This window comes from Festucalex cinctus, chromosome 12, assembly GCF_051991245.1.
Source record: "Festucalex cinctus isolate MCC-2025b chromosome 12, RoL_Fcin_1.0, whole genome shotgun sequence".
Classification (NCBI taxonomy): Eukaryota; Metazoa; Chordata; class Actinopteri; order Syngnathiformes; family Syngnathidae; genus Festucalex; species Festucalex cinctus.
Window position 1 is genome coordinate 24,544,273 of NC_135422.1, and position 9,963 is coordinate 24,554,235.

Sequence of the window (9,963 nt, forward strand, 5' to 3'; positions counted from 1 at the left end):
AGGGAAACTGCCCAAGAGTCTCATCCACCCATTCATAAAAAAAAACACATTTGACGAACTTTTTCGTCTTCGGGTGACGCCCACCGGGTGTCACATGACGAACTAGTTCGTCGGCGGATTGCAAAGAGTTAACCTGCCATGCATGTCTTTGGAATGTGGGATTAGAAGGGAGTACCCGGAGAAGATCCACGCAGGCACGGGGAGAACATACAAACTCCACCCAGGAAGGCCGGAGCCTGAACTCGAACCCGAGTCCTCAGTATAGGTCGCTTGCACATGTCGTCACTTCCGCCACGGATTTGTTGTTGTCGCCATCCTGGGTGGCCTCCACCTCCACTTAGCGATTCGTTCAAACACGTATCACATTTGTTGTCTACGTTTAAAATGGTACATTGTTGCTGCATTATTGGCTGTTCGAACAAAGCCAAGGGAGAAAATGGTCGGTCTTTCTTTTCCGAATTCCGAAAATAATTAGGAACCAGGGCCTGGAGACAGAGGAGTGCGGACTCTGGAGGGAAGTCGTTACTTTGGGCTCTGTGTGCAGCGATCACTTTGTGAGCGGTAAGCTTGTTTACCTGTATTTAATGCATGAGGATTAATAACGTTTCGACCGCCCATATATGGGCAAGTTGCTTATGTTTTGGATTCATGAGCAAGCAAGTTCGGTAGTACAAGCTGGCTAGCGGACGTTAGCCGAAAGCTAACATCGAACATTTTCACCCAAAGTAGTGCCAGTGCAAAGTGTTTACTGCTGAAATTGGATGGATTAATCTTGGGCTCTTAATGCCGATAACATGTTTTTTGGTGGCAAAATGTAAACTTGGAAAAAAGAGACAGAAGGGGGTGATGCAAGAAAACAGACCCCCGGGGGTGATGCAAGAAAACAGACCCCCGGTAGCCTACACATCATGCTAAAGAACTTATTCACGGTCACCCTACTGCGGCAAAATAACCAGTCTTGCCATATTTTATTTGTTTATATATTTGTTTATTTTAACAGGTCGCCCTGCGCCCGTTTTTCTGTCTAATCATCCCGACTGGGCTCCAATATTAAAGTTGGGTCCCAAGTTACAACATCTATGTCTCAGCCCAGTCGGTGCCAAGATATGAACGTGCACAGGAGAGACAAGCAAAGAAAAGACGACTCGAAGTGGCAGAGTTTGTTGCAGTTATGCAGCCAGATGGCTCCAGTAACCTGTACCCTCAAGTACTGCTGACATCATTGACTCTGGTATGCCACTCAGAATTCATTACATGATATATTGTATTCATGAATGAATGTATGTGTTTATGTTTGTGTGTGTACACGCACCTTATATTTTAGAGACATTTGGAAGTGTTTATAGAAATAAGTATTTGCCTGTAGCAATGTTCATACATTAAAAAATGCAACAAAATGTGTAAATTTCTTTTACCCTGACAAAAAAAAAGGCTGGTTACAGGAACAGTACTATATTAAACCTATTACTGGTACCGTATTTTTTTTTGTGATTTTTATTTTTATTTTTTTATTATTATTATTTCTTTAGGGATCTCATGCCAAACCGACTTGAATGCCAATGACATGATGGAAACGAAGGCGAGCATCAAAGCATTGGAGGAGGACAACATGCGACTGTTTGTTTGGAGCTAATAAAGGCAGCAATTATACAAATTCTATTGTTAGGTTTGTTTACAAAGCTATACATAATACAAATGACAGGATTTGACTCAATGTGCAATATGGTCCCTCTTAAAATAATGACATAAATCTCTATTATTTCTAAAAACACAAAAAATGAAGTGAATAATGATTAGATGTAGTAATTTCAGGGATAAAATTGAACTGTTAATTAATGTAGTTTATTTTAGCACAGGTGCCTACCATCTTGAGATATTTACATTAAAAAATATATATATATATATATATTCATTCCTTACTGCTTATCCTCACGAGGGTTGATAATTTGTGTCAAAATATTAGGCCATTATTTCAAGAGTATGACGGTATGATGTAATGCTGATGGGGTACGCAATGACTTTCATTATGCTATGTACAGAGAAAATAGTTGCTCTCTTTTAAATTTGTTTAATGTAAGACAAGTACCAGTACTGTCTTACAGAGTTTTCTCAATAATCCTTGTTTCACACTTGTCACAAAACCACTGTCCTTTTGGCAGTCTAGATTGGCACACTTCAAGTGATATCATTTTATTTTACAATCTGCTGCAGCACAAAAAACTACTTTACTCCGCGTCTTTGCAGGACATGAGCAAGTGGTAGCTGACAGCGGCTGAGCAGGAACACTGGAAGTCCACTGCTGATCTAGTAAATGCTCTCCCGAGCAGTTCAGGTAAGGAGGGCTTTTTGGAAAAAAAAAAACTCTGGCTTTTCCAGCTGGCCAAAACGAGCGATCTGGGTGGACTCGCTCAATGTAAATATCACACTTTGTCCACACCACAAAGTCGCAGAAGTCCCGTCCAGTTAAACTCATCTGTGCCTGAATCTGAAAATATTACAAACATTGTAATGAAAATATGAAACATAGAATTAAATAAGAAACTACAAAAAGTAAAGCCATACATACCTGGTAATAATATTGGTGTTGTGACAAGTGATGGGAATTGTTGCCATCCGGCACCAGACAGAAATTGGGTGTTGTGACAGCCTCCTTAACCGTGAGATCATAAGAAAAGCTGTCAGTATGCTCAGTAGTTACCATGAACACGTTTTATTGTACTGGAAACTGAAACTAAAAATACGTCCTCTGAGAGTGGTTAACCTTAACCATTTAGAATAAATTGATTAAGTAACATGTAACTAGTGAAAGGGTAGCATTAAATTTAATTAAGCCACGGGGAGGCTGTGCATACAGTTACTTTTTATTCTTATACGCTCTGCCATATTTGCCTGTTATAAAATTGTTAGAAAAACCACATCAGGTAAACCCAGCTGTGCATGTAAACACGCAAACACAATGATAACAGGAAGACTGAGAACAAATCAACATTTTTGTGTGCAGAATTACCAACACCATGTGGTTTACTTACGTGCAACAACAACAGTTTCTTCTGATGCGATGTTAAAGTTTACACTCTGTATCCACCCGCTTACAAAATAATTGTAAGCCTCCAGGGATTTGTTGCCGTGTTATGGAGCATGTTGTCAACACGAGGTAGTGAAAAATGTCCAGAGAAGTCACATTTGGCCAGCAAGCTTTCTCCGTCAAAAAAAAATCACCCTTGGTCAGGACGTAATTAGGATCAATCCCGCCACACAGAGACACCTTCTGCCTGTATCGTTGTTTTTGATCTTCCGGTAAATCGTGAAAATACTGCGAAAATGACATTATTAGGTTGATAAGCTCTACCGTGTACGCGAGTGTTCCTTCGGAGCCGGCGGGCCACCCAATATGGCGCATGAAGAAAAAACTCCCATGATGCATTACGATGTGCAAGCGACCTATTGGGAGGCGGACGTACTAACCACTCACCCACCCTGGTTTACGTTCATGTTTTGACAAATAAGCCAAAAGTCAATACGTGACAACCTGGTGGCATTTCTATTACCCCAAGTGAACTTTTGGGTAGTTATTCTTCCATATATCAACCAAGTTAAATGTTTGCATGAATATCTTCAACTTATTATTTACAGCAGATTGGTCACATGGAGGCTAACACTCCAAATCATGGTCCAATATCATATTGAAGTCTCCCCCTATCACTATGCCAGAATTTGGAAATATGTCAAATAAGTTCTGAATATAATTTTCTAATTCCTCAAAAAGGTTATTATTTTCAGAATTTGAGTTATCCTCTTCTTCTTCTTCTTTCGGCTTTTCCCTTCAGGGGTCGCCACAGCGAATCAGTTCCCTCCATCTAACTCTGTCCTCTGCATCCTCTGCTCTCACACCAACTACCTTCATGTCCTCTTTAACTACATCCATAAACCTCCTCTTTGGTCTTCCTCTCGATCTTCTGTCTGGCATTTGAAAACTTAGTATCCTTCTTCCAATATAGTCACTATCTCTCCTCTGGACATGTCCAAACCATCTAAGTCTGGCCTCTCTGACTTTATCTCCAAAGCTTCTAACATGTGCTATCCCTCTGATGTACTCATTCCTGATCCTATCCATCCTGGTCACTTCCAAAGAGAACTTCAGCATCGACATCCATGCCACCTCCAGCTCTGCCTCCTGTCTTTTCCTCAGTAGCAATGTCTCCAAATAACATTGCTGGTCTCACCAGAGTTTTATAAACCTTTCCTTTCATTTTAGCTGAAACTCTTCTATCACACATCACACCTGACACTTTTCTCCACCCGTTCCAGCCTGCCTGCACACGCTTTTTCACTTCTTTTCCACACTCTTCATTGCTCTGAACTGTTGACCCTAAATATTTAAACTCCTCCACCTTCTTGGTCTCTTCTCCCTGTTGCATTTAAATATCGTGAACATGACGATGACGATATTGTGGCAGTTTTAATATCACAATATCACGATATCGCGCTTATCGTTACATCCCTAGTAAGTACACAGCATACAAAAACAAATTTGTCAAGAAATGCACATCTGTCATCAGATGCCTTCATTTTTTGTATTATGTTCTTTAAACACTCATTATGTTCCATTAGTGGTTTATTTTCTTGTTCTAATGCAATTATTTCACTGGCTAGCTCCAGTTTCTCTGTGACCATTGGTTCATCTTCAACAGTCGATGTCTCGGATACTTGTGCATCAGATTTGTGAGGACATCCATTGACATAATGCATTTCCTAGACCCTTACCTAACCTAACCTTAACCATCACAACTGATTGCCTAACCCTTACCCTAACCCCAACCATAACCCATATTCAAACCTGAACTCTAAAACGAAAGTTTCGAGCCTACGAGTTCTATTTCGTCCCTCCCAACCACCAGATGGCGGTGCTGTAACCAGCACGGAACGCCGAATACCAGCGATGTCACGAAGACCTTGCAGGTCCCCGAACCACATCCCGTGGATGAGGAGAGGTGACATCCAAGCTGCAGAACCTTGAGAACGTGCAGGGCGACGACCAAGAGGCAGCCGCACAGATGTCCTCCAAGGGCATGCCCCTCAGAGCAGCCCACGACATCGACATACCCCTGGTGGAGTGACTGCGCACCATCGTCAGAAGGGACCGACCAGAGACTCTGTATGATAGTCGAATCACATCTCCGATCCATTGAGAGAGGTGTTGCTTGAGTGCCTCTTATGTACGACAGATTGCTGGCCAAACCGTCGGAAGTGCAGCAACAGGTCCCGACCCTCCTCACCCATACACAGGCGGAGACGTCGTGGATCGGGCTGCCAAACCACCGAACCAGTCAACCGGGCGGAGACCTTGGGTCGGAGGGGCTGAGACTGCGGTGGAGGGTGAACCACAACTGGGCCGGCCAACAAAGGGCCACGAACAGCATTCTGTGGTCCTCCAGAAGGACCCCCAGAAAGGTCGTGAAGGGAGCGGCAGACTCTGTGCGGGAAAGGCGGCATCAACCAGATCCATCACACACGAAACCACAATGAAGCTCTGCGCAGTGAGGGCGGCAGACTTCGTGTAGGCGTCCGAATTCCTGTAGAGAGTGGACGACCTTGTGAGGGAGAGGAGGCAGTAACCAGTCTCGTCACCAACTGAACAAGACCAAGCTCCGCGCACGGAGAGCGACAGAAGTCGCGTGGAGAGCGGCAGACTTCGCGCGGGAGAGGAGGCTGCACCCTGCTCCTTCCCCCGCGGAACGAAACGAAAATCCGCACATGGAGAACTGTAGACTTCATGTAGAGAGCGGCCGACTACGTGGGGGAGAAGAGGCGGCCACCTGCCCGGTCACCAATGGTACAAGACAAACAAGTTCCACGCATGCAAAACGACCAAAGTTGCTCGGATAACGGCAGCCTTTTGCGCTAGGAGACGGCAGCCTTCATGTGGGAGAGGAGGCTGCCCTTAGCCCCTTCCCCAGTGGGATCAGATGAAGAGCCGCGCATGGAGAGTGGTAGACCTCGTGTGGAGAGCGGCAGACACTGTGTGGGAGAGGAGGCTGCACCTAGCCTCATCCTCAACGGACCAAACACAGTGCTGCGCCTGGAGAGCAACAGAAGCTGCGTGGAGAGTGGCCGACTTCATGTGGGAGAGCGGCCACCCAGTATGTGAGATGGAGGCGGTCCTAGACTCGCACCCAGCCACTTTGCAATCCGAACAAAATGAAACCACAAATCAATCAATTAAACATGCATGTGGTCGCTTGTGCCGCCATAAGTTGACAATGGCACTAAAGCTCCGCGCATGGAGCGCGGCAGACTTCGTGTGAAGAGCGGCAGACCCCATGTGGGAGATGGAGGAGGTCCCTGGCCTCGCCCTTGCCACTTTACAAGTAGAACAAAATGAGACCCAAAAGCAATCAAACAAACATGCAAGTGGTCGTTTGTGCCATCCTAAGCTAGCAGCTGGTATGGCAAACAATATCCCGGCTAGCGCACAACATCAAGGCAGCTGATGCCCTTCACTTCACAGAAGCAGACCGGTGCCTTTATCGGTCTGCGGGGGGCAGTGAACCAATGCCCCCCCTGCCGATGACCGCCCCTGGCGACGTAGGCCACAACCCAGGTTGTGCTGGCACAAGCCAGCAGAGTGCATGATAACCAATGTCGCAAGTAGAAAATATCAAGGCGGCTGTCAGCTCCCAGCCAGCCGCCGAGTAGCGTGGCGCCACGATTTAGAAGAGGAGACGAAAAGGCCTTACCTTCCCTGGCAAGCTCTGTACACAGCCGAGAGGCGGCAGAAGTGGAGAAGTCCCACAGGAGAGCTCCAGTCTATCCATACAAATCACATAAGAGGAAATGTACTGAACCGTCGCAGCCAAGGGGGGGGGGGGGGGGGGGGGGGGGGGGTCGAGGAACACCTGCAGCCCCGATCAACCAGCTCACAGGCTACTCGCGACGGACGGAGCGTATAACGCTGTGCGTGAAAGGTTAAAGAGGATGTGTTCTGGTGACGTTTCCTTTTTATATACAGGATTACGTCAGCCAGAACTAGAGACAAGCATATTTTGTTATTTTTACTCGATGACGCTGTCGCGACAAGGAGAATTCCGTGCTGGTTACAGCACCGCCACCTGGCGGTCGGGAGGGACGAAATAGAACCAAGTCTTGACCTTCAAAAAGAAGTCTTGAGAAGTGAGGACTAGTGTTGTTCCGATACCGTTTTTTTGGCCCCTGATACCGATACCCAGCTTTGCTGTATCGGCCGATACCGATACCATACCGATACTTAAGTTTTTTTTCCTCAACTTGAAAAAGCTGTCCTGATATTGGTTCAGAGCATTCAAGGGCCAATAGGATATCTTAGATCGGCATGCAGTGAACATGTCACAAACCAGTGAATGTCGTGCATCCAAAATCCTATATTAGCGTTGAAATTAATGGTATCTGTAACTGAATTATGAGAAATGGCCACTGGGTGGCAGTTGTGTACAAGTCAGCCTGGAGTGAGGCGGTAATTACGGTTAAAAGGTTTCACCTGCTCAAGGGACAGGTAGCTTCACTCTAGTCTGCTGTGCTGTCATTGTTTGGCACATCAAACGTGTCTCTCTCTGCTGCTATTGTTTGTTTCCTGATGATTTCTTCATGTAAGTTTGCTTTCACAGTTTCGATGAGTATTTTTTATTATTGCTGTTGTTGTTGACCATTTGTTCACGCATCGTTTCTGTGTAGGATTTGGACTCACCTGACGTATTTGTTACACCTGTTTTAGCACCCTTGGTTTGTGGAACAAGGTGCGTTTATATTGTGTCTTTAATTATTTGTTAATGGATTGATGTCTGTTTTAATGTTAGAGTAAATGTGTTTGTTGTGAGGTAAAAATTAGTGGTGTATATATGTATGTTTTATTGACCCTTTGCTTTTTGTGTTAGTTTTCACGGTGTCTTCAATAAACCACCCGTTGGAAAATCTCCACTATGCGTCATCATTGATGCCAAGGGCAGCTACAGTGAAAACTTGATCATCGCACCTGAATCATCCTTCATTCAGCCTACGTGACATCAACAGCGCACAGCCAGCACCAAAAAGGAAGTAAATCACAGCATGCCAAATTGGAGATAAAACTTTCAAAGGAATTTTGCAACCGCAGAAGGTTTTGAGATTTTAATGTTTAAAAAAAAAAAAAAAAGTTGGCAAAGGACTTTTGAAAGAGTTTAGATTTGTAATTTAAACGTGTGCTATTTAAAAGTGAAGGGTTGTTGGATTTTGTTGGTTTGTTTCTTTTACATAATCATGTTTATGGTTACGATTTTAAGTTCTTAAACTGAGAAATACATTCTTGACATTTTATAAGTAAAATAAACAAATTAAATGTCACTTCAGTCACAAAATATGGATCAACTCACTGGCCAACCACCCAGGTCCAGCTCCCGTGACAGGACTTTAACAGAAGAGGGTCGGGAGCTGCGTGAAGAGAAGGCTAAAGAACATGAGAGAGCCTTTAGAAGGGCATATGATTCCTGGAAGGAACTGGCAAAGGATTCCAGGAAACAATTGAAGGCATTCTGTTCACTGGATGACTTGGACAATATTCAACAAAACATCAAGGGCAAATGCACTGCAGTGTGTGAATGCTATAAGCCAATTAGACGCAGCTGTACCTCCACTGTAGAAATAACGAAGAAAATTGATGCTTGCGTCTCCCTCACAGAGATTAGTGATCTTGTGGACAAAAGAAAAGGAACCATTGAAGAAGTTTTTAATGATGTATTGGAGAAAGAGAGGGTGAGGGTGATAAAGATGAGTATGGGTCTATTTTTGGATGTACTAACACGGAAACAATGAACTCCGAAACTTCTTCAACCAACTCTGCAGTCTCAAGTAAACAAGCAGACGCTGAAGTGGAACTCGCAGTGAAATTGGAACAAGAAAGGGCAATGCAGCGAAGCAGAGCTGAAAGGTTAAAGATGTGTGAGTTGGAAAATGAGTGGAAACTTGCCAAAACAAAAATGATGGCCGAAATGAAGCAGAAGGAAGCGGAAATGGAGCAGAGGCGGGAAGAGTATAACCTGAGATTAAAGCAACTAGAGTTAGAAAATGAGGTTAAAGTTGCGGCAGCCCGGGTTAGGGCCTATAAAATCCATGAAGGCATTTTACTGAATCAATTGAGTCATTCTGCTGTGCCGCAGTCTGTGCACCCAAGGATGGAACCCTGCAACCTGTTAAATCCAGGAGCTGCATCATTCCAACCCCAGCAGAGAGCTTTCAATACAAGTCAACAGATGCTTCCTAATCCTGGCATAACAACTCAAGATACAGTTAGTCTAGCTCAAGCTATTGCAAGCTCCTTAAGTTTAAGCCGTGTGCCTCCGTTCGAGCTAACAATATTTTCTGGTGACACCTTGAAATTTGTTGATTGGAAGATTTCCTTCATGTCCCTCATTGATCAGAAGCCCCTTCCCGCTTGTGAAAAGATGCTCTACCTTAAACACTATCTTGCAGGAGAAGCACACAAGGCTGTGGAGGGATTCTTTTATAGGAACTCTGAAGAGGCTTATCATAGTGCATGGACAGTCTTGCAAGATCGATATGGAAATCCATTTGTCGTTCAGAAGGCCTTCAGAGATAAACTTGCAAGGTGGCCCAAAATCAGTGGAAGTGATCCTTTTGCCCTTAGGGAATTTGCAGACTTTTTGAAGAGTTGTACTGAGGCCATGCCCCACATTAAAGGGTTAACTATATTGAATGACTGTGAAGAAAATCATAAATTGCTTAAGAAATTATCTGATTGGATTGTGCATCAATGGAGCAGAATTGTAAAGGATGAGTTGGATATAACAGGTGACTACCCGAGTTTTTCATGTTTTACAGATTTTATGCAAAGAGAAGCCCGAATAGCATGTAATCCAATTGCTTCAACATTTTTGTTGAACCCTAAAGGTGTAGATGACAGATCAGCTAAGGGAGCTAGTACTTTGAATACAAGGG

At 44.2% G+C, this 9,963-nt stretch overlaps 1 long non-coding RNA gene across 1 annotated transcript; it reads left to right on the top strand.

Annotated features, from left to right (window-relative positions):
- The first annotated feature begins 535 nt into the window (after positions 1–535).
- On the top strand, positions 536–1,591 carry LOC144031665 (uncharacterized). The gene is made up of 3 exons (XR_013287578.1): positions 536–561; positions 1,001–1,231; positions 1,530–1,591. It is a non-coding gene; the product is annotated as an uncharacterized LOC144031665 (long non-coding RNA).
- Positions 1,592–9,963: the final 8,372 nt, after the last annotated feature.